Source organism: Choloepus didactylus, chromosome 15, assembly GCF_015220235.1.
Source record: "Choloepus didactylus isolate mChoDid1 chromosome 15, mChoDid1.pri, whole genome shotgun sequence".
NCBI lineage: Eukaryota > Metazoa > Chordata > Mammalia > Pilosa > Megalonychidae > Choloepus > Choloepus didactylus.
In genome coordinates this window covers 14,571,071-14,595,265 of record NC_051321.1, presented here as the reverse complement: position 1 = coordinate 14,595,265, position 24,195 = coordinate 14,571,071, and the positions used below count along the sequence as shown (strand labels likewise).

The 24,195-nt window shown below is 43.6% G+C and overlaps 1 long non-coding RNA gene across 3 annotated transcripts; it reads left to right on the top strand.

Moving 5' to 3' along the window:
- The first annotated feature begins 69 nt into the window (after nt 1–69).
- On the top strand, nt 70–22,920 carry LOC119509744. 3 transcript variants are annotated; one of them, XR_005211785.1, is made up of 5 exons: nt 70–1,517; nt 3,380–3,478; nt 3,889–3,988; nt 20,474–20,616; nt 22,444–22,920. It is a non-coding gene; the product is annotated as an uncharacterized LOC119509744 (long non-coding RNA). The 3 variants fall into 3 exon arrangements; XR_005211786.1 differs by lacking the exons at nt 20,474–20,616; nt 22,444–22,920 and adding an exon at nt 7,678–7,720; XR_005211787.1 differs by lacking the exons at nt 20,474–20,616; nt 22,444–22,920 and adding an exon at nt 6,383–7,560.
- Nucleotides 22,921–24,195: the final 1,275 nt, after the last annotated feature.

Sequence of the window (24,195 nt, the reverse complement as noted above, 5' to 3'; positions counted from 1 at the left end):
GCCCGGTCCCACGTGATAAATGTTCCTGCTTGCGCACGCGCGTTCTCGGTCTGGTTGCCAGGACGACGATGAGCCCCGCGAATTGAGGAAGAGGAGCGCTTATCGCCCCTCCACAACTCTGGTATTAACCATTTCTGCGGTGGTGCTTTCCTCGGACTCGCTGCATGTGCTCCTCTTCGCACCGCAGAGAGCCTCGCAGCTCCGACCTTTACTTAAGGACGGATCCTTGCTCGGACTGTTCGTGGGCCCATTTCTTAGCCTTCGCGGCCCAAACCCTCAAAACCGAGGGTGAAGAGCGAAATTAGTAGGTTGGCGAAAAAAGTAAATGACTTTGCGATGTTAATGGATTTTTTTTTCATTCCTTTACTTCCTCTCCATTCTCTTGGACCAGAAATCCAATTTTTAAAAAAATACCAAGATTCCTGCCCTGTTTCACAAGACTACAAATCTCTGTACAATGGGAGGTTATGTCTCGAGGGCTGAAGAAGAAAGATTATATAACTTTTATTTCATTCATTACAGTAAATGTGCATTCTCTAATTATAGCCAAATAATGGTATATGATACAAGAATGTAATTGTTTATTGTGGCGCTCATGCTAGCTACTGGTGTTCAGGAAATTGTGTAGAAGACCATTTATTACATTTAAGCAGACAATTAATCCTTATTTCCGTAAGGTGTAATGTGTGAAGAATCACTTCAGTCTCTGACAAACTGTTGCCTCTGATGTTTTTCATGCCTACATATGTTTCAATTTCCCTAACTAGCTTTCCTAATATATTCTGCACTAAATCTATTTATTGGGATGTTTTTACCAATCATTTAGAGTGATTTAATTTCAGATAATGCTGCCTTATATTGATGGCAAGCATTTTTTTTAATCACACATTTTAAATTCTCTGGGCCTGAAACTATACTTTATCTCTCGCTCTAGAATTTTTTGGGGACACAGGAAAAAAAAATTTAAGTGAAAGAGAATTGAGGAAAATGCTGAGGGGAAAAATGTAAATTAGAATTCTATACCCAGCAAAAGAAGGATGGAAAGAAGATACTTTTTCAGCAAACAACCACTGATAGTTTGTTATCCACAAACTCGTGTGTATGTGTGTGACTAGACATAAAGAATGGTCTCTACATAATGAGAAAAGGTTCAATGCATAGGGAAGATACAAGAATTGTAAATGTGTCTGTCCCTAATAAAATGGCCACAAAATATATGAAGCAAAAATTGAGAACACAAGAAAAAAGAGAAATCTTCCATTGGAGTAGGTGATTTGTAACATCTCTAATAAACCAAGGGGACAGAAAAATCATTAAGGGACTAGAAGATTTGAATAACACGATTACTGAGCTTGATGTGGATGCAGAATATTGAACTCAGCAACTGCAGGATGCACATACTTTTCAAGAACATGTGGAATGTTTACAAAAACTGAACATATGGGGTCCTAAAGCAAGTCTCTCTACATGTCTACGGATTGGAATAAAGACGAACACATTCTCTGACTACTATATAGGTAAGTTAGAAATCAATGTCCATTAGATAACTAGTAAATCCCATATTTCTAGAATTTAGAAGACACTTCTAATCAACTCATGGATCAGAAAATCATAATGGAAATTAGAAAATATTTAGAATGGAATGGATTGGTACTACCTTAGTAACATAACTTCTATCCTAGTAAGACCTTCTCCAGAGTTTTCCCCAGTGCTCTGGTATACATTGAACCCTTCACATGTGTGCCATCAGATTTAATCAATAGAGAACATTTATTTTTGTTATAATTGACTAAATATGCCATTATGGCAAAAATCTAGCAATGGTTGCACCAAGGTCGTCATTGACAAGGAAGTACTTGCCATAAATAAATAAGAAATTACACCTGCTGAGGGGAAACCAAATGAAGTTGGTTGATTTACAATCAAGTAGTTGATTTTACAGACATTGTAAGACATTGTTATATTATACTTTAAAGCATATTATTATATTTTACTAGTCATTAACTTGAAATCATTGATGATCTGTTCTGGGGCATGGGGATGGAGAATAACATTTCTACCAAATACTGACCCAAAACTGGACAGTTATAACAGGTAAATAATTCCTACAATCACCTGTTCACAGATACTAATTTATATGTATTTGTTTTTTTTGGTTTGTTTCTATTCCCTACTAGGCTGTGAGTTTCGTTACAGCAGGATAAATATGCATAAAACATATGTTTGTGCTTGTATACATAAAGAAAAGACTAACTTAAAATATTAATAGTGGTTATCTAGGAATAATGGGATTATGGATGGCTTAAAAATCTTCTTTGCATCTTTTAATATTTTCTGTGTTCCCTAAAATGAGCATGTGTTATTTTCATAATCAGAAAAAAATTCCAAACCTTAAAGGTTAAAAAATCAACAAATTAAGGAATTACAACTTGGGATTTTGTGGGTTAAAATGTTTGTTTTGGCTTCCAGAAACAGAAATCCCAAGTAAAAATGACTTAAAAATCAAGGGTCTTCATTGGCTACCATGACTCACAAGGTGTAGGAAGAACAGAGGTGAGGTGTGGTCTGGTCAGGGCTCCAGCTCTGCTTCTCTGCCATGCTCTTTGTCCTGCTGTCCTCTTTTGTGAGCTTCATGCTCAGGCTGCCAGCCACAGCCCCATGTCTCACAGCCACGGACAACACTGTCAAGAGGGCCATGACTTCTGGCATCTCTTTATTATGAGCAAGGAAAGTGCTTTCCCAGAAGCCCTCAGCAGCTTCCTCTCATGTCTCATTGGCCCATTCCTGAACCAATCCTCATGACACTTAGACCTGGGTTCCAGAGCCATTTCTGAAAAGCGTACATATCTACCCGTATCTGGGAAGATAAGGCCCAGAGTAGGGTCAGCTTCTCCTTAAGTACACCGGCTGAGAGGGGAAGAGATGGTTACAAGAACAAAGAAATGGAGTCAAGTTGGGAAGTTTAAATGGGTGCTGGGTAAGAAAACAGTGTCCAAGTACCCAGTCCCCTCCTTTCCTCCATTACTTAGCCTCACCCCAACCTCTCCATCCCTTCCCACCATAAACACCTCCCCTGATCAGTGTATTCAGGCAAAACTGCGTATGTACCAGTTAGAACAGGAAAGACAAGACTCATGTTTATTTAATTCCAAATGCATATGTGGCTAATTGTCTAAAATACAAAACTTCGGGGGAGGGAGGGACGGGGGGGATGTTGATTGGGAAAGGCAGGCAAAGATTTGCCACTAAGAATTTAGTCTTTCTATGGCTTTAAATAACTAATGTCAGTTTTCCTGCAAAATATTTCATTCTAGTTGTTCAATATTGTTGATTGAATAAATGCACAACTAGTGACCAAGACTTTTTTCTCTTGACCAAGCTGCTAGCCTTGCCCCTCTACCACCCTGACTATCTTGAAACGAATCTTGCAGCTGTGGGACTGCAGAGAAAACTCCAACTACAGGAAAAGAAGAAAGGGGTGAGTGGGAGGGAGCCAACTTCAAATACTAGCTATTCTGAATTATCAGCTCCCCCCACCCCGACCTTCCCCTCCCCTCTCCAGGTACTTTCCAACTTCTTTTGCCCTGACTATAAAATGCAACCATTCCTTGCCTTCCTAGGAGGTGAGTTCTGTGCTCTTTCCCCTGCCACGGTAGCTGTGAATATGTCATCCTTGCCTGTTTCACCCTGTCTGGTGCAGTTGTTTTCTTTGATACCAGCTTAAATCTACTAGAAATCTTTTTTCATATTGTCTTTTTTTTTAATTTAGTTCTCTCTGAAAAGACAATCTGTGCCATTAGATACTTTTTTTCCCTAAAAGAAAGCAAAGTTTATTGCCATTTTTATATCTTTTCATCAATCCTACCAACCTAATTCTTGCATTGTTAGTAACGAATGAAATTGCCCTGGGGGTGAGCAGTAAGAGGAAAGAAGAAGAGAGGAAAAAAATGAAAGATATCCACAAACCACACCTGCCTCTTCTAAACAGGTAAGAACTAATTGAATCAGAGAAGATTGTAGTGAACAACATACCAACATATAGATTTCTTTTAATTGCCATTTCATTTTAAGTTTACTATTAATTTTATGAAGCCATTAGCATGGAAAATTTAAAAACTTTTGATGGAGCTAAAGAAAAGCATTAGCGTGGAAAATTTAAAAACTTTTGATGGAGCTAAAGAAGAGTGAATAGTTTTCTTTTAATTTCTAGAAGATCATAACTGAAACAAGATAGCATATGACAAAGAAATGAGTTGTGAATGTGTAATGCAATTGGAAGTCTGAAAGCAAAGCTAGCAGATCTTGATTAGAAGGTGAAAGGATTAGAAACACATAAATAAGCCTCAATAGTTGCTAAGAAGTCTGCTTACAGTGAAAGTGTATAACCACTCGAGGGAGTATTCTCTATTCTGTATTTCTTTCCATTTTGGATTTTGTTCCTTCTTTTTACATCTTTGCATCTAAATCCTAAATTCTATCCTAGTAGAGGAACAGATAATAAGGCAGATTCTTTCAGTAAACCTGATGAATTTAGGAGCTGAAAGAAATGAATATAGGCTGAAGGAGGCAGGAGGAAAAAGGGTTTCCTACAGGCACCCTGTGGCAGGCTTATCCCTTTCATTTGGTCATTCAGAAATATTCCTGTGCCGGGCTACGAGAGTGAACGAGGCACAGATGGCTTCTGCCCTCATGGAGTTTCCATTCCTTTGAGACGTCAGATGTTAAACAGTTAAGCAGAGGAGCCAAAGCTTGATGCACTGTGAGGAAAATACTAGGTGCTCTGAGAGGGCATTACAAAGAAAACGATTTTACTTTGAGGGAGCAGGAAGAACCTCTCTAAAACAGTATGGTTCTGCTAAGATTTTGCAAAGGTGGTGGAAGTTAGCCAGACAACAAGATAGGAAGAGAACATGCCAGGCAAAAAAAAACAACATGAGGGAAGGCATTTGATATCATCTGGGAAGTAAAAGAAAGTGAGATTTGAGTGTAGTGAAGAGGAGGGAAAGGGTCTTTATATGCAGTGGAAAGGTAGGAAAGGGCCTTCATTGTAAGTCCTGTTGAGTTTGCATCTCACTTTGAACAGAGGTGATTAGGGAGTTGTGGCAGTACTTCAGGTAAGAGACAGTGGTGGCTTGGACTAGGGTGGTGGCTGTGGACATAACAGTGGTAGATTGGAGATAAAATATTTTGAGGTTGGAATGTACAGGACTTCGTGATGGACTGAATACTGAGGGTGAAGGAAAGAAAGGTTTAAGGTTGGCTTAGCCACTCTGGTATACACACAAATAGATGATCACATCCATCCAAAGCTGGGGTTTTAACAGATGCATCCAAGGGAAGAAGAGGTGAATGAGTGATGGGAATGATGAATCAGCCATGGACTCCATGCTTGATGGGGACAGACGGCTAGAGACAAGATAGATTTGCTTATGGATGAGAGGGCTCCATGAGGTTGAAGAACTACTGCACGGAGTATCCTTAAGCAAGTGAGCTAGCAGGATAGGTCATAACGGAAAGTGGAATGTTTGAATTATTGATTTCAAAGGTGATGTAGTTGCTGCTAGTCATAAGACCTACAGTGGGTTTAGGGGACACTTCTGTTTTGTTTGGCTCTCAAGCACCTGATTTCCTTCCTATTTCGAAACATTCATATTTTGTAAGCTTTGGTGAGAGGCAGGGCACTACCTACTGCTGCACAGGAAGCCAAAGAGTGCCAGATACTCACTCTCACCACAAGCCATCATCAAGGGCTTACACTTAGCCAATTAGATCATTCTGCCAAAGAATTTGAGCCTGGAAAGAGTGATGCAAAGGCTTGGAAATTGTTGGACATGATTCATGACATTGCAGAGTCAAGAGTCTCACAGTGAGGACAGTACTGGGTGCACTATGTTAACCTCACTATGCCACCTGCATTTTCAGCTGCCCAGCTTCGCTTAGTTCCTTCCTGCATTTCCAGGCCAGGTTCCCTAATATTCTTGTTGATTCTGTGAGCTGCACAATGTCCTTCCAATAAATTCCTCTTCTACTTTAGTTAATCAAAGTTGGTTTCTGTTGTTTGCAACCTAGAATATAGAGTGGTACCATGGGACTGTGGAAGTAGTCGGCCAAGATGGGGAGGAAGTGAAAATCCCTTTAGGTGATGAGACCTCACCTCAAAAGAGACCATTACCCTTAGCCCCACAGCTCCATATCACGCACATGGACGTGTGCGCACACACACCCACACGCACAGAATTTATCCAAGGACTTATGAGCACCTCTGCCACTTGGGATTCAGTACTCAGAGCTGGTACAGCCCAACCATAACCAAAACATTCACTCCCGTAGCTAATGCAACTCATCTCCAACATTGACACTTCTCTAAACCCTGTGTCCTCAGAACAAAAAGCAACCACCTCTGGAAGTCATGAGCACTCTGCTTCAGAGTACAGAGAGGACCTGAGCAACAGAAGCACTTAACTGAGAGAGAAGACAAATTAATTAACTTCTCAAATCCTTTCCACTTGGCATTAATGCAATAGATTCTTGCATAACAAAATATCATTTCCCTGTTATGCCAGATGTCCATTTTCAACTTCTCATTCATAGTCCTGAAGGTACTCACTGTATTAAAGCAATTTGATTTAGTCAAGATATGATGCACTGGAAGAGGTAAGTGAAACAGTAGATCCTCAGATATGAGGGAATTGCAGTCTTCAGTGAAAAATGAAGCTACTTTGGCATTTGCATTAGGTGCACTTATTTGGTATGAACTGTTGCTTACAAAAGAAGTTGATCTATTTCACTTTTAAAAGGTTAATTTTTTTAATTTTTAAAGAAAATGTTTTTTCTAACTTAAAAGAAACGTGTAAAATGCACAATGGAAGATATAAGAAAAATAGAAACAAAAATGTTTGCATGATTATGAGGATGATTCAAATGCAAAATTTCCCCAAGCCAATTTTTATAGAGACTATTTTTGGCCATTATAGATTAATATAAACTGGAGAAACACTAATAAATTGAATAACATCTGTTTTCAGTTTTCTTTATTATATCCCAGCATTGAAGTATTTGAAAGGGAAATATTTAAAAATACTATACAGATCTAGATGTTGCTTTAGGCCTGTTTAATTTCATGAAACCCATGATATTAGTGATAGCAATTTATATAGTGAGTTTAAAATATGTTGTATAATTTTGTAGTGACAAATAATTATATGCCACCCAACCCTATCAAAATCTTTGAGCCTGATATATTAAATTTATGGTTCATTTCCAATCTAAGTATTGTTTTAAAAATGTAATTGACAATTCCAGTTGCTACTATTTTGGCAGAACATAGTTTCTCCATTCTGAAGTTAATGAAAAACAACCTAAGGACTACAGTGTCTCCAGAAAGGTTGTCTAATTTGTCATTACTCTCAATAGAACACAAATTGTGTGAAAGTCTTTGTTCTAGTTTGCTAATGCTGCCGGAATGCAAAACACCAGAGATGGATTGGCTTTTATAAAAGGGGGTTTATTTGGTTACACAGCTACAATCTTAAGGCCATAAAGTGTCCAAGGTAACACGTCAGCAATCAGGTGCCTTTACTGGAGGATGACCAATGGTGTCCGGAAAACCTGTTAGCTGGGAAGGGACGTGGCTGGCATCTGCTCCAAAGTTCTGGTTTCAAAATGGCTTTCTCCCAGGATGTTCCTCTCTAGGCTGCAGTTGCTCAAAAATGTCACCCTTAGTTGCACTTGGGATATTTGTCCTCTCTTAGCTTCTCCGGAGCAAGAGTTGGCTTTCAACGGCCATCTTCAAACTGTCTCTCATCTGCAGCTCCTGTGCTTTCTTCAAAGTGTCCCTCTTGGCTGTGGCTCCTCTTCAAAATGTCACTCACAGCTGCACTGAGTTCCTTCTGTTTGTCAGCTCATTTATATGACTCCAGTGATTAATTTAGACCCACCCTGAATGGGTGGGGCAACACCTCCATGGAAATTATCCAATCAGAGTTATCACCCACAGTTGGGTGGGGTGCAAAGAATTACAATCTAATTAACACTGATAGGTCTGCCCACACAAGATTACATCAAAGATAATGGTGTTTGGGGGACACAATACACTCAAACGGGCACAGTCTTGGTTATAACAACATAATTAGTATAATTAGTCATTTACTTAAATGAAGGCAAGAAAATTAACTTTTATGGAATAAACATAATTGATGAATTATTTCTTCATTTTATTACTTATCCAAATATTGCCAGCCCTTTGAAATAGCACCCAGACCTGCACAATAATAGTTCAGCCCCATCACTTTTTATATTTTACCTAACTTTACATGTATTTTTTGTTTACCATCATATAATGGTATATCTGTCAAAATGGGAGCATAGGACATGTTTTATTTAAGTTTGTTAGCTGGTGTATAACATTTAAGTATTTGGACAGACAGATGTGCCTCCATTTACACTGTTGCCACAAATACTAGAATTGGGCCTGGTGACAAGGCTTGGGAAGTTGGAGACCAGAAGACTGGAAGGGCCAGCCACATGGATGTTGAAGTTCCATCAGGAGAATGATGGCAGGGGTGGAGAGAAAGATTATCCAGAAATGAAAGTGTGGAGGGTGGTGGTGATCAGGAGACGGTTACCATGAGTGGGTAGGGTGGGATAACTGCAATAGTGAAAGCCTCAACTGGCTCACCAGAGGCAAGGGGAGGAATGGAATGGAAACAGTGATGGGGACAAGAAGGACACCAGCACCACTCCCCACTCTGAGGAATATAGGGTGTGAGAAAAAAGTTTCTCCTCAAGAAAACACAGGGGAGCAGTACCCAGAGGACAGCTAAGTTTGAGTTAAGGCAACGACCTGGAGGGTTTATTTGAAGTGAAAATACTTTAAAAGATCTGCTTATCATGGAGCAGGAATTCTAGAAGGCACAGTGAAAGACATGCGGGAGAAGAGGGGTGAAGGATTGTCAAGGATAAGGATTACAGAGAAGTTTGGAGATGAGAATTCAGAAATTTATTAAAAGTCTCCATTTGCACTTGGGATGACAGCTGACAGTGCTGAAAGTTCCAGTGCATCCAGTCCTGATGGAAGACAAGAGGGAGAGGACACCTACACCTAACACAGTTCAGCTGTGGCCTAGAGGGCTGAAATGTGGGACTGGCCCTCCACCATCAGCCATCATTGGCAGGTGCCATGGGCATATCAGTGATTGACATCAGTGAGCACAAGGTACCTGGTTCTTCATGGCCAGTCTCACTGGAACTCCAGGTGGCTGGGCCAGGTTACCTAGTGATCTTGGGGTCAACACTCTCAACATATTAGCCCTGGGTGGAGGCCAGGGAGCCTTTTAATAGCCATACTAGATCATCCAGTGGAAGTTGGTACCTATCTTGTAAACTAAGTGCACAGACACTGGTGGGTCTCAACTTCCTTTTCTTTCACACACAGTCAGCACTTTCATACAACATACCCCAAATTGCCTTTCATATTCTAAACTCAAACATTTCCAGCTCTGGCACAGTGATGCCTCCTGCCAGCCAACTACTGTTTGGGCAGTATCCCTGTGTTTATCTGATCTACGGTATAGGTTTATGAAAATTGCATGTTTTGCCTTATTGTTTTCTAAAAATGAGTAGGAAATGCAAAACAATGAACTCATACCAGTGATAAAAAGCATGGGACCTATAAAATCAGTGATGGAGATACAGATGGAAACTATTAGAGTGCTGCGAGCAGGGACCTGGTCTCTCTCAGCCACTCATTGGACTTCAGCCAGTCATGTGTTGTGTTGTAAAAGAACAAAATTAAGTGGAAAGGCAATGAAATATTGTCAAAGACTGCCCAAAAAGACAATTACAATTGAGGATTTTATAATATTTTCAGTTTTCTGAGAATGAAATAGCCTCTTATAACCTTTGGAACCAATGTTCACCTTTCATGCATTCAGTTGTGTCAACACAGTGAGGAATGTGTTTTGTTCAGAAGCAGAGGATTATTAGTGCAGCCATTACACTCAAGATGGAAGCCTTTTCCCTGGACACAGCATCTCTCAGGTGGCAGTTTAAGCATCACTCTTCACTGAGGCAGGTGTATAATTCTAAGTCAGGGAAGGCAATTCAGAGCATTGGCCGGCTTCTCCATGGGATCCAGAACCCCATGGACATAGTAGCATTGATAATATCAAGGCTGCTAATAGCCATAGTGATAGTCATGGCAAACATTTGTGCATGGTGCCAAACATTTTCTATAGATTCTGTCATTTAATTTTCAGAAGGAACCCTATGAGGCAGAGATTTTATAGATGAGGAAACTGAGTCTATGGGGTCTGCTTAAGGAAAGTCCCCAGGTCAGAGGAAAGAGAAACGTCAGTGTAAGCATAGGAGTCCTGTCCACAAACCCACCATGCTCCTTTGTCCACAATTGGGCCACACATGGCAGCAGAGGGAAGCAGGCCTGGCTAGGGGCTAGTAAGGGGCTCTGGAGGAGCCGCAGGGGGCTGGCCAGTGGAAGGATGGTCTCTCTGGGAGGGAGCCTGAACAGGGCTTAGGCATCTGGCAGATAAAACCTATCTCAGAGGATTGCTGGCAGGATTACCTGAGGTGCTAAGAGACCATCCCCTTCTGATACCTTCTTCCCAAGCAGAGCTCTTATATTCCCCAGAGACAACTGGGAAGGCTTGGCCACTCCCCAAGCCTGATGCACTTATCTTCTCCAATCACCTCACCCCCCTCATCATCTTCTAGCATCCTCTATTTACCCTCTCTTTTCCATTCTTTTTCTCTACCTAACCATGCCTTATACTGCCAACAATGCCTACAGGCAGTGTTAAAGCTATGCTATCAGGAACATGGAGATGGCAGATTGGAGATGGAATCAAGAAGCCATTTTTCACAGCTGTCTCAGTCACATCGCAGGCTCAGGCTGGATTTGGCCTATCTGCCTAGGGTGGGGCCACACTGGCTCCAGGCATGCACTACCAGTAGCCTAGCCAGCAGCGCCCGCCTGCCCCCACAGCTTCTACTAACTTGCCAGCAGGCATCAGGCAACCCGGGCTCCAGGAAAGTCCCTACAGGATGAATCTCAATTTGCCTAAGCCAACCATGGTAATTCCATTCCCCTTGACAGCCATTGGCTTTGAAACAGGCCTCTGCTGCATTTCTGACCAATGAGTCATGAGAAGCCTGCTGGAGTCCCAAGGGATACAAGGAAATATGTCCTCTTCTAGGAGAATGGGAAATCCTGGGCCTGTGGTGGCCATCATACAGCCAGTTGGGGACAAACCTGAGGCCAGAAGCCAACAGTCTGAAGTTGGCAGTGTGAAAAGATAGAATGAGTGCAGGTCCTTAATGACTTTTTTTGAAAGCAAATTAACCAACCCTGGAACTACCTTACCTCCATACTTCTTGTTATGTGAAACTTCAAGTCCCTTGAGGTTTGAGTCATTTTCCTCCATTGCCTGCAGCCAAAAGCATCCCTGATACAAGTCCAGGAGCACCTGGTGGCCCTGGCTACCAATGGGATATGTAGCAGGTCCAAATCTGGGACATAGGGGCACTAGAACTGGGATGCCCTGGGGAACTTTACCCCAGTTACTACCACCTTCATTCCTGGGAAGTTATATGATGAACTTTCCTTGAGGCCAGGAAAAGTGTCAAAGCACTTTACAATCAAATCTAATTGAAAACAACAGCTCTTTAACCTAATTTACAACATAATCAGGCTTCTGGTTACCTAATTATAATTAAATTAGATTGGCAGTATATTTCATATTTGCTAATTAGAAGCACCAAAAGAAAAATCTGTATTTGCTAACTGTTGTGTCTGTTCCTAGTAGGGAGAGTCAAGTGTAAAAACGAACTCCCTGAGCTATAAATTTGAGACCTGGGTTCTATTCCTTCCTCTGCTCAAAGTGGCTGTGTGACCTTAGCTGTAAGTTTCCAATCAAAGAGATAATTTTGAGAAAATATTTGGAGTTACACACAGTATCATCCTTGATTAATTTTGCCTGTTCTTGAATATTTTATAAATGAAATCATCCAGTATGTGCTTTTTTGTACCTGGTAAGGAGCCTACTATGCTTTTCAGTGCATTTTATGGCCAAAGAAATGAGCCAAAACTAACAAAGATTTTTGACTGTTTGAGCATTAAACAGCCCCTTGGGCCCCCAGGATTACACAGGCAGGAAGTCAGCTTCTGCAAACTGCACAGCTTCTAAGTAGGACAAACTCCCCAACACCTGCTTTGGTTGAAGTGAAGGAGATAATTATCAAGGAGGAATCTCCTAGAGGGTGGGACCAGGATCATAAAGAACAATGGACCAGGGAGCTCCTCCCAGAAATCAGAACCAGGGTCTGGTAAAGGGACTTCCCCCTCCCATAATTACCTTCCCAGCGTCTGCCCATCAGGACCTCACAATTGCTCTGGGCCAGTGGCTCCCTCTGTGTCTTCCATTCTTCCTTTTTCTGAATACGAGTTTGTAGTTATGCTGTTTCTGATTCACCTCTGTATGTTGGGAGTGGGAGTTGGGGGTATATGGATAACTGTACTTTTAGTTTTTAGGTCATCAATGCAAGAGAAGCCACATTCAAACCTGAGAGAGAGGATAGCACTTCACCCTGAGGTCCACAGCTTTGACCAGAATACAATGACCTCAGAGGTTTTGGGGTTATCTCCATTGGGAGGCTGTGACTGTGTTCTGCATGGGGTAAAGAAAGGTGCATGCAGATATTTAGCTGGTCACCAAAGATACATGACCCACTTTTGGAGTATAGATTTGTCACTAGGAAGCAGCTGCCCAGCCAGGGACTACATTTCCCAGCCCCCTTGCCTTTTGGTGGGATCATGTGACTGATGATTCCTTCTCACCAATGGCAAGTTAGTCATATCTGTCACGTTTAGGCAGGAGTGCTGCCCCAGGGTCTCTGCCCATTGGTGGGTGGATGCAGAAGACTCCGAGGATGCCGGGAAGGGAGGAGCCACAAGATGGAGGGGTCCTGTGTCCCTGGAAGGCTGCCTAACCCAGGACAACCACATGCCATGGTGTAAGCAAGAACTACTACGTCAAGCCACTGAGGTTTCATAGCAGCTGTCATCATCTTAACAAATACATCACTCAAGTCCATCTCCTAATTTCCAGCTTCTTGGTACAGTTCAACATGATTGACCCACCCCCATACCTCAACTTGACTATATCAAATGAAATCCATCATTTCTATTTTAGACGGGGATATGTTGGTTGCAGGGATCAGAAAACCACTCAAACTAACTCAGATAAAAGGAAAGGTTGATTTTAAGGCTATGGAGATGTCACTGACATTGGAGACAGAAAACAAAGTCTCTCTGAGCTCCCCTGCAAAGTATAAGAGGCATAGCAAAGGGCAACAGAGGAGACGTGTGTCCCTGAGTGCTAGTCAGTGGAGTCGCCACATAGATGCAGATAGAGAACTTTTTGTTTCAGTTTTTGAGTTACTCTCTTTAGGTATGTTCTACATAAAACCTCTGGTTTTGCTATGTGTTTGGTATTTACTTCCAGGCAAATTCTGGCCCCCAGGTTCCATTTATCTCCCTTCTGCACTGAGAATGAAGACTGAGATTGTCGTCAGGAGCTACAGCAAGTACGACCTCCTTCTCTCCATCCAGAGCCTCATGATCTCTCATCTCTGCTTCTCTCTGGGCAACTGTTCCCTGCTTTGTGTCTATAGAATGTCTTCTACCTACTTCTCCCCTCCTGGGCTTGGCTCCCTTTAAGACATCCCAGCCCTTATTCCTGAATATTCAAACCTCACCAACTTCTCTCTGAAATCTTAAATTGCACTACTCCCATCCATCACCTGGAATTGAGTGCCTTGTATGGCTGGTTCTCTCTTTAGTGCATGTCTATTTCATCTCCTCAGTAGAGGTCAGAGCTGCAGCTTCATGCCCATTTGGCTCCACCAGAGTTATCTCATATCTCAGTTTCTTCATCTACCAAGTGGGTACCTCAAAGTTCTTTCAAAAAGGTAATGCAGGTAAAGTGCCTAGTAGAATTCTTGACACTCAGTGAATGCCCTCAACACAGCTTCTGATTCCCTCCCTGGCCTAGCAGGTGCTTTGTGAGGAGCAGGCTCTGGTCACTGAGCCAGTTGATGGTTCTCCAACCTTCAGGCAATCTGAATGAGATGAGGAGCTGTGGGGAAGGTTTTTAGCCCCACCCCACCCCACCCCCTCACCACTGGATCAGAATCCCAGGGTGGGGCTGGAATCTGTGATTCTAATGATCAGCCAGTTTTGAGGCCCACAGGGAGACCCCACCAGGCTGGCTGTCTCCTCTATCCCTTCTGATTCTGGAGGAAAATAGGGAGAAAATCCTGTTCTCTTGGCCTGGACGGTCTTCCCCCAGACTGTCCCAGAAGTTCCTCTTTCACTTCCCTTCCTCGATATCCTGACATCCCATCCTCCAAGAGGCAGCCGTCTCCCTCCATCCCCTCCCTGGTCCTTCACAGCACTTTTCATTCCCTGACTGTTCCTCACTGTTCATCTGTCTCCCTCACTCCTTGACAGGGGCAGGGACCTGTGCAGCTGGCAGTGCCTGCCACCTAGTATGTGGTAGGTAGGTTCGGTGAATAAAGGAATGAATCTGCCTCCGTTGAATCTCCCTGTCCCAACCTTGGGCAGATTTCAAAGCTGTTGGATCCCAGTTCTTATAAAAACTCAGTGCAGCTGCTTTACAACTCTGATCTCTTATCTGATGCCAAGAAAACCCCTTCCCCATCCCGAAGGGGGTGTAAAGAGAAAAACAGCAGCCTGCTTTCTCCCTCCTCTTCCTCCTCCCTGACCGGGGGATGAGTAGGAGCTTGGTCTGCCTCTGGGGGATGGGGGTCAGAAATTCCGGGGAAAAGGATGAGGCTTGCTGGTCTGGTTGGATGCATTGCAGCCTCCTCGGGGTTGGGTGCTGCTTGTCTGGCTAATCCCCACTGGGGGGAGCTTCCAGATACCAGTGCCTTGTGGGGTGCAGTCCTGAGTTTGCCTGGTCCCAAGGAGGCCTCCTTTTGCCCAGTTCCCTGATGTAAGTGATCTGATTCCACTCCACTACCCCTGAGCTACCTCCCACTGGCAGTTACACCCCAGCCTCTTGCTGCTGGATTGTTTTTGCCCAGAGGCAGTCACCTTCTGCTGTGTCCCCTGGACACCTAGGAAGCTCACATACATGGGTGTGCAGGCTGCACGTGGATGGACAGGTGCCTGCTCTCTGCCCTGTCATTTCTCTCTGGCCCTCTTCTCCTCTGCCCAGGGAAGCCATCTGGAATTGGCATTCCATAGCCTGGGCACTGTCTGATCAGGGAGCAATCTCTGATTCTGATTGGAGTACCGGGCTCCTCCTCTTGCGTGTGTCACCAGCCCCTCTCAGGGTTCTTCTGCAACCTTGCCCCTTCATTGAGCTTGGTGGCTGGGAGGGAGAAGCACAAAGGAGCCGCCCAGCTACACACACACACCACTGTGGGAGGAGAATAAATTGTCCCTTTCTTTCCTCCCTACAAGGCCCAGGACAGAGTGATTCCCTGATCTTATCAGCCTTGGGCCCAGAGGCAGAAGGCAAGTTCCCCTAAATGACCTGTCAAACCACCAAGGACTTCTTGATCTTCTGATCAAAGCGTACAGGCTTGGAGGCCCTGCCAAGTACAATAAGCCCATTGAGCACAGCACTATGAATAAAATTACTGGTACCGTCCTTTCCTCCTTCCATCTTCAATTCTTCTAGTAGCCAAAGGAACAGAAACCAAATCGTTGCATATGACTTCCAGGAAGTAGTCCTTGAAGAAAGGGGCAGGATCTGCCCTTCTTCCTGATGGTAGAAGGTGGACATGATGGCTGGAGCTGCAGCAACCATCTTGGGCTACAAAGTAGACTCTACATAAGGGTCGCAGAAGACAGAGAAGAAGGGGCCTGGGTTCTTGGTGATCATGGCACTACCTTTCCAGCCCTGGCTGCCTGCCTCTGATTCCTTGACATGTAAGAGAAACATACTTGATCTTGTTAAACCATGTTTTATAAGTTTTCTCCCTCTCATAGCCAAACCTCATTCTGATAATCTGATTCTGAGCTTGAGGCCTACTCTTTATTTGTTAAAATTATTTTTTTGGCAATAATTAGGATCAAAAGACAATTGGAAAGAAAATGAGTTTTGCACTATGAGGCGACACTCTTTAAATGTGTCTGTGCTATTTAAATCATCTCTCCTACCGCAGGTGGTGCCTGCCTCATGTTTTGGAGAAATCTCACAAATTTCAAAGTCAAACTGTAGTTAGAATTTGGTTCCTAAGATCCACTAGCTGTATAACCTTGAACAAATTACCCAAACTCTCTTTAGCTTCCTGTTTTATTAAATAAGAATATTTGTCTGCAGAGTTCACCTAAAAATTTTTATTGTATAGTTACTAACCAGACGATATTGTGCTGGTGATACCAGGGAGAAAAAGACAGAGAGGGCCTCAACCCTCATGCAGCTTAAAGACCAGTGGGAGGGGGGAGATGATAAAATCAATGAATAAAAAAAAAAATAATCACAGGAAATAGGATGCTTTAACAGAGACTCACTGAGCATGGGAACACCGAGAACTAGAGAATCATCCCCTGCAAGGAGTGAAAGCATAACCTCATGTAAAGCTTTGAGCACACTTGCTGGTTATCTTTGTAACCCTTGCCTGGAAGCTGCCAGGCCCACACCCCTCCAGGTGATGCCCAAGGGCGCCACCATGCAGCTTGTGCACAGCCCCTACTAGGGCAACCCAACCTGCACTTTTTCTGTCCATCTGAGGATGGATGGAGAGCAGGATGGACAGACAGATGGCCTCACACAGACTGCCAGCAGGGAAAGATATTGGCTGCAGAGGCCCTGCCTGGCGCAGACCCTCAGCCCAGCTGGCTTTGTGCCTTTGCATAATGGACACCACCTGGGTCCCCGGGAACACAACTGGTGTTGATTAGTTCTCATTGAGCCCAAGATGGAGCAGCACCCTGGCTCCCCTCCCAGGTAGTAGCATTGAGCAAGCAGCGGGCTCTTGGGCCAATTGTGTTCTACTCCTAACAACCTCCATTGGTGACCTTTTCCTGAGCAGGTGGGGTCCACCAGGTGCACAGCTGCCGTCACCATGAGAAACCTGGCTCTCAGAGCTAAGTAATCAAACCCCAGCCATGGCTGTATGTTTGGAAGTCCTGGCACATGCCCTCGAGACAACTTAAGCAACAAAGCATCTCTGAAAATTTTTAATTTTACTTAGAATTTTATACAGTATAGAAGGATGAGTGGTCTAGAATTGGTGCTACTGCATAGCACCTAATCAGGTACCACAAAGGCAGACGTGTGGGAAGGATCAAATCCCTACTTTGCTATTTCCAGTTGTCTGATCTTGGGCAAGTTACTTAACCTCCTTAAGCCTTTGTTGCCTCATCTTAAAACAGGCATGATAATAGTACCTACCTCATATTTTGGAGGCAGGATTAATTAAAGCAACTCACATAAACATATTTAGAAAATGTTCGATGTATGATTCATCTTCATTCACTCAACAAATGTTTTTGAGCAGCTAATCTGTGCCAGGCCCTGTTCTAGGTTCTGTTACTTGAAGACAAATAACAAAGCTGGAAGGACTGTTTAAAGTCATCTGATTTGATGAGCATCCATTTTCAGACTGCAACCATTTAAAGTGGATGAAAGACCCCATCATATACCTACCCCACTGTATTTCTTAGCTTCTGGTACATAACAAACCACCCCAAAACTTAGCAGCTTCAAGGAATAAACATTTCGATTTTCTCACAGTTCCATGGATGATCTAGGCAGCTTGGCCGGAGCTGGGAGGTTTAGGACAGCCTCACTCACGGGTCCAGGTCTGAGCTGGGAGGTCTGCAACCACTCTGCACGTGGTCTCTCAACCTCCAGGAGGATCCCCCCCAGGAAGAGAGAAGGCAAGCTCCAACTCTTTGCTTTTCAGCCCTCTGCTAGCGACTTACTTGCTTCTGTTCCACTAGTCAAAGCAAGTCACAAGGCTAAGTCCAGTGTCCACAGGGGAGGGAACCACTCAAGGGCTTGGATACTGGGAAGCAAGAATGAATTGGGGTCATTACTGCAGCATTCAACCACACTAACCCATAACTACTTTCCAAAGGAAAAGGAATTTGATAAAGAATTAGAGAAGTAACATATGGGACCCACTTATTATGTACTTCAGTAGTCCCCAAATGTTTTTGATCATATGTAGTCATTTTTTATTCTGCATCTCCAATATATGCATTTTTATGTATACATTACATACATGCTTCATCAAATAGAAAATTTTAATAGATGAGATAAAGATGAAAAGTAGAATATTTTAAACGTCTTAATTTTGATGGCTTTTTTGCTATGATTAACTAATATCCCAAGGTGCAAATACACCAAGGATGAGTTTCACTGTTAAGGTTGGTGGATGTAAATCCATCTTTTAAGGGACCTTCTAGATGATTTTAATTTGTGGGGAGTAAGGAGCTGACTTCTTGTCAGATCTCATTTTTACCTCAGAATGTGCTGATAAAGAGCTCATAATGGCAGTGTTAGACCTACCAATTTCTAGGTGATTACTGGGACTTGTACTATTATCTTTAATCCTTAGTCTTTCTATAATAATCTATTAAAAATGTTTTTCCATTTTGTAAGGATAAGTTTAGTTCAAACTAGATCATGTAATTTGTAAAGCCATTTACAGTCCAAGCTCAAGTAAACCCTCAGACCTCCAATCCCTCTGAGAGTTGGTGCACGGGAGAGGCCACCAGGGCTGACCCCTCACACAGGACCCACGAGAGCCAATCTGAATCTCAAAAGATTACTGACATATTATTTTTTCATTCTTGTAGTTCCAGAGTTAAAATATTTTTCCCATGTTCCAGTGAATTGTGTTGAGCCCTGCACTTGGAGACCCCTGATTTGCTCCATCAGAGAGAAATAGGAGGTTTTACACAAAATTTCAAATACAGTGGGCAGTGTTAGTAATAACTGAAGAGCTAACAGAAAAGTATCTGGTGAGTAGGGCTAAGTCTTAAGTACAAATGAAAGTCCGTAGGATTATGGGCCATTTGGCTCAAAAGAAACCAAGAAAGGCTTCGTTTCTGCATCAGTCTGTGGCCCAACGGGAAACACTCCCAGCACTGCCTCCCCTTCCCAGCCCAAGGACTGGGCTGCAGGCTTCCGGGTCCCCATAGTTTTTAACAGATAAGGAGGGCCCAGGAGGAGAGTCGGGCACAGTGTGGACCAGCCTTTCTCTTGTCCTCTCCAATGACCATATGCGACTTTTGTGAATGCCGTGCTTTATCGCAGAAGGCCTCCCTGGTGTAAAGAAGCACTTCCTCATTCTGTTTCACAATTAGCTCTTGTTTTCTGAGTAAAGGAAATGCCCTATGACTTAGAAAAGCCAATTTCCAGCCCTTTAAGGGCTATCAGAGGCTCCTTCCCTGCGCCTTTATGCTACCATTTCCCAAACATTTCTTCTCCTCCAGGTCTGTCCAAAGCATTCACTGGGAAATTAGCAGCCTGGTTTCTGCTCTCCAGGGAAGCAACCAGCCATTCAGGGCTTTATCAGCCTGTCAGCACGAGGGCAGCGATGCCTAGGCAGCCCCATGGGCAGAGTTCTTCCCTAACGGGGAAGGGAGGAATGGGACCCGGACAGTTCCCTTGGCCTCAGAGGCAGACTTTGGAGCTTAATTAGGTGTTTGCTGTATGACCAGGGCTGCTGTATGTAGCAAATAAAAAAGAGAATGCCCAGTTAAATTGGAATTTCAGATAAACAAATTTTTTTTAGTGTGTCCCATGCAATAGTAAATCCACTAAAAATACAATGTTTAGACATACTTATACTAAAAAAGTGTTTGTTATTAATCTGAAATTCAAATTTAAATGAGTATCCTAGATTTTATCTGGCAACTCTGCTTCCTCCCTCCATTTCCCCCTCCCTCCTTCCTTCCTTCCCTTCTGCCCTCCCTCCCTTCCTCCTTTCATTCAAAATAGCCTTTGTTGTGAGCCTACTATCTGCAAAGTCCTACACTAGGCACAAAGAAGGCATAACGGTACCCCTCATGGTGGTCTCAGCACGGGGGTGAGGGTGGGGGGACAATGTGATCCATACAAAGTGGTTAGGAGAACACAGAGGAAGGAGCATTGGATTCTGTGTGGGGTAGAGCAGGATAAAGGGGGTGGGGGGGTGGAGGTGGAGCTTAGGAAAGATGCAGGGGAGGTGGCTATGGAGCCCAACCTGGATGGACAGGTGTAAAGCAACGGGTGGGCAGGGGGAGAGTGTGCAGTGCACAAGGGCAGGGAGTGAGAAAGCCCCTGTTCTGGGAAGGTCGGGGTCCTGCTGTGGCTGGGAGGGGAGGCTGGGTGTCTACCAGTGGTGGTGGTGGTGGTGGTGGTGGTGGTGATGGTGATATCCAGTGTGAAGAGGCCTTTCTGCCATGCTGAGGAGCTGGGCCTTTCTCTGATAGGTGTTGAGAGCATTGAATACACAAATGGACAATAACCAGACCATAGATGACAATAGAACGCTGAACCACACATTCTGCAGCAACCAACCCAGGAAGCCAAACCACAGCCTCTGCAGCAATCTGCCCAGAAAGGTCTGAACTAGGTCAGTGCCTGCCAGCTTCCCTATTTTTTGCCCCTGCTTCCATCTCAAGACCCCACTTCTAATTAGCCCATCTCAAGCTTCCCCACGTGAACAACCTCCAATCAGCATGCCTGAGGCCTTGCCTTTTTTTCCCTAGAAATCTTTCCCACTCATTTGGATGGCTTTCATTGATTTCCACAGTGTAGACTATACTTATTGCTTTTTAAGGGAGAAGAGGGAAAAATGCAATAAGTTAGCTCTGTGGATACTTGTGGCTCAGTGTATGGGTATGGTACTAATACAAGGATAGTAGTGGCATTCATAGCTAGGAAGGTGCTTTTTGAGACCCTTTGTGATCTACACACACATACATGCACACACACAATGTAAAAATATTTCTATATTCCTGAACATCTCAAACTCTTGTATTAAAAAGAGGCTTTGAATTTTTAAAATGCTACTCTTAAGAAAAACATGACTCAATCCTAAGTAAGGTCTGATACTTAATAAGTTTCCATGATTCACATGCCCTGTTTGTGTCAGCAAAGGGTTTCCCACAAGCTTCTGAGGATGAAGAAATGAAGCAAATCAGCTGACCAGGTGATTCTAAGCTGTGGGAGCCTAGAAGTGCAAATAGCTAGAGAAAATGCATCAATTCTTCTGTGTTATAACAATTATTCCAGCAATTTTTTTCATTTTCCATCAAAGCCCAATCAGCAAACTCCCACAGTTCTGCGTGCTGTTTGCAGGAAATAAAGAGACAAATAAAACAAATAGCTCGTGCCCTCAGAGTTGACAATCTAGTAGAGGGAACAATAACTAGGAAGCGAATTGAAGGGCTGGCGAGTTGCTGAAGGAGACCATTAAGCTTGGTCTTGGAGGCAGAACACTGTCCTTTGGGCAATTTTTCATAGTTAGTTTCCTGGAACGTTATGGGTACCATGGTCCTGAATTTTCAACTTTACTAAGGATGTTTCAAATATGAGACAAGTTTTCTAACCACAAAGAGTAAACGAGCAAGAAATACTGAATATTGGCAGCCCTCTGCTTTTATACATATGCAAATATGTATAAAATTAACTGTATAGAAGTGGAGGAGCAAAAGACTTACATATATTATAAGCAGTTGTTTCATCCCAAGCAGCACTGTACAGTTGTGCAGGTTGTGCACTATACAAAGACACCTGCAAATAGATACGTGAGAACTGAAATTCAACCTTGTACCTTGGTGCAGGGTTGTATTTATCTGGAAGAAGAGGACCTTTTTTAATTTGCACTAACCACATAGGCTAGCAGTTGCCCTGATCCCAAGAGAGGTAATTATATATATATATATATATATAAATACCAATAATATATTTATATCATTTTCTTTCATGTTGTTGTTTTCCTTTCCAAAGGAGTCTATAGTAGATCCACTTAAGTCCAATGTACATCCAACTGAGGCCAAAGATTGGTCACTTTGGGCAATGATTTCCATCGTTGTTGCAAGGGTATTAAGCATAGAAGACATATGTTGCTTATCTCTGATATTAGACCTGCCTTCTTTTTCTAATTTCCATTCATTTTTGTAAAGCAAAAGGGGCAAAATGCAATCAAATTTTGAAACAGTTGCATGTGTTCTGTTGCACAAAGCAACTGCCAAAGTGAGCCGGCAGCACCCCCTTGGGACAGTTTATTATTTGGGGTTTTTAGGGGGTGTCAGTATATAAAACGCTTACCTGATCATCCAGTTGAAAACCTGTAACACTTGTACCAAACATTAGGTGGGTAAATTCCTGACTGATGCTGAGAATTCCTGAAAACCTGCCTGCAGGCCTAACTATTTATGCTTTCTTCCCTTCTCAGGCTGGTCTGAGAGGCCTTGGGCCCCTGTAAACTCCTGTTTCTCCTGCATTTACTATGTCTGTCTGCCTAGGACAGAGTTCCAGAAGCAGCTGGAAATCACCTCTCAGCTCCGTCCTCTTGCAGGTCACTGCTCTTGCAGTGGCAGCTGCCAGCACACCTTTTCTCCCCCAGAGGTAGACACCCCTCCCTGCTGCTGCCTCGTGAAGGCCTCATTCACTCTCACTGAGGGTTACCACAGTTTTTTTTTTCTTTACCCCTTCATATTTCTGATCTTGGCCAATTTGTTCATTCATTTATACATGCATCCATTTATTCCATAAACATTCCTTTGTGTGAAACCCCATGCAGGACACTGGGTAATACACTAACAAAAACACTTGGAGCTGACACCACAGTAGTGGGGAAGGCAGACAGTAAACAAAACCAACAAATATAGAGAGAGTAAAAGACTTCCAAGGTAGAGCATTTAATGAATAAAGCAACATATGGAATTATTTAAAATTACATATATGTATTTATTTGTATTTATTTATATGCAGATACATGCATCCTTTTTCTGGTGGGATACATAGACTCGGGGCGGGGAGAGATTAGGGGTCAAGAAAAAGTCGGGAGACTTACTCTTACTTCTAGATCTTTCTATACAGTTTGAATTTTAAAAATCAGATGCAAGGATTACTTGTATTTAAAGGTAACCTGAGGAAAGCAGAAAAGCAAGAAGCTAACATACATATCAGTACAAATAAGTCATCCGTAGGCCCCATTGCCAGTGACTGAAGCCGCCAAGAAGGGGTCGCTCTGGAGCCTTCCTTACTGCCGGCTCACTGCTCACTTGCCAGGGTGGTTACTGGGCTGGGGAGTCCCTCCACAGGCAGTGTGTCTGGTGCCGGAACAAAATCCCTTTGAAGGCACTGGGAAACCTGGCTGTCTGTGGACTCAGGTGCATGAAGGCACTCTTTTCACTAGAGATTTTCAGTCGGCCCACTGAACACCTCCTTTGTGTGGCACTAGGCTGGGCTTCGGGGAAAGGCAGGCATAAGTGCAATTTAGTCTCTGTCCAGGGAACTCGCAGTCTAGTGAGGGAGACAGTGACAAACATAAATAACTCTCACCATGGCAGATGAGGGGGAAGGGCTAAGAGAGGCAGGAGAGATGGGTTCAGGAGGAAGGAAGAATTCCCGGTAACCAGAGGGCCTGGAGGGCTTCCTGGAGGAGGTGGAAGTTGATCTGGGTCATAAAGGTGCAGAGCCAGAGGGGCCCATCCAGGCTGGGAAAACAGTGTGAGCAAAGATTGGGAAGCAAAAGAGAAACAGGCTGTGCAGAGGAGGAAGAGAGGCTGGGACCCAGAATGTGGGGGAGAAGTGTGTGGGTGGAGAGGTAGGAAGGAGAACTAAGAGGATGGGGCTGAAAGCAAACAAAGGAGCTGGGCCTGAGTGCTGAGCACCAGGCTGGGGGAGGGGGTTTGCACTTAACTCCGAAAGCTTTCAAGTGGGGGATAAATGGTGTTTGAGGAATGATGGCTCTCGCCCCAATTCTGAGAATCTAGAAACTCAGGTTGATGAACGACTGATTTACAAAAGTCAGGGTCACCTCCTGAAAGCACTGAAGCGCCCACTGTGGAGTAGGTGCTGGCATGAAGGGCAGGGCAGGGCTCTGGGGGCAAAATCTTGGATGCTGGTTTTGTAGAAGACGCAGCAGGGCAGCAGGGACTGGGCTGCTGGGCGCCGAGTTGTACTTTGTCTCTCAGAGTCA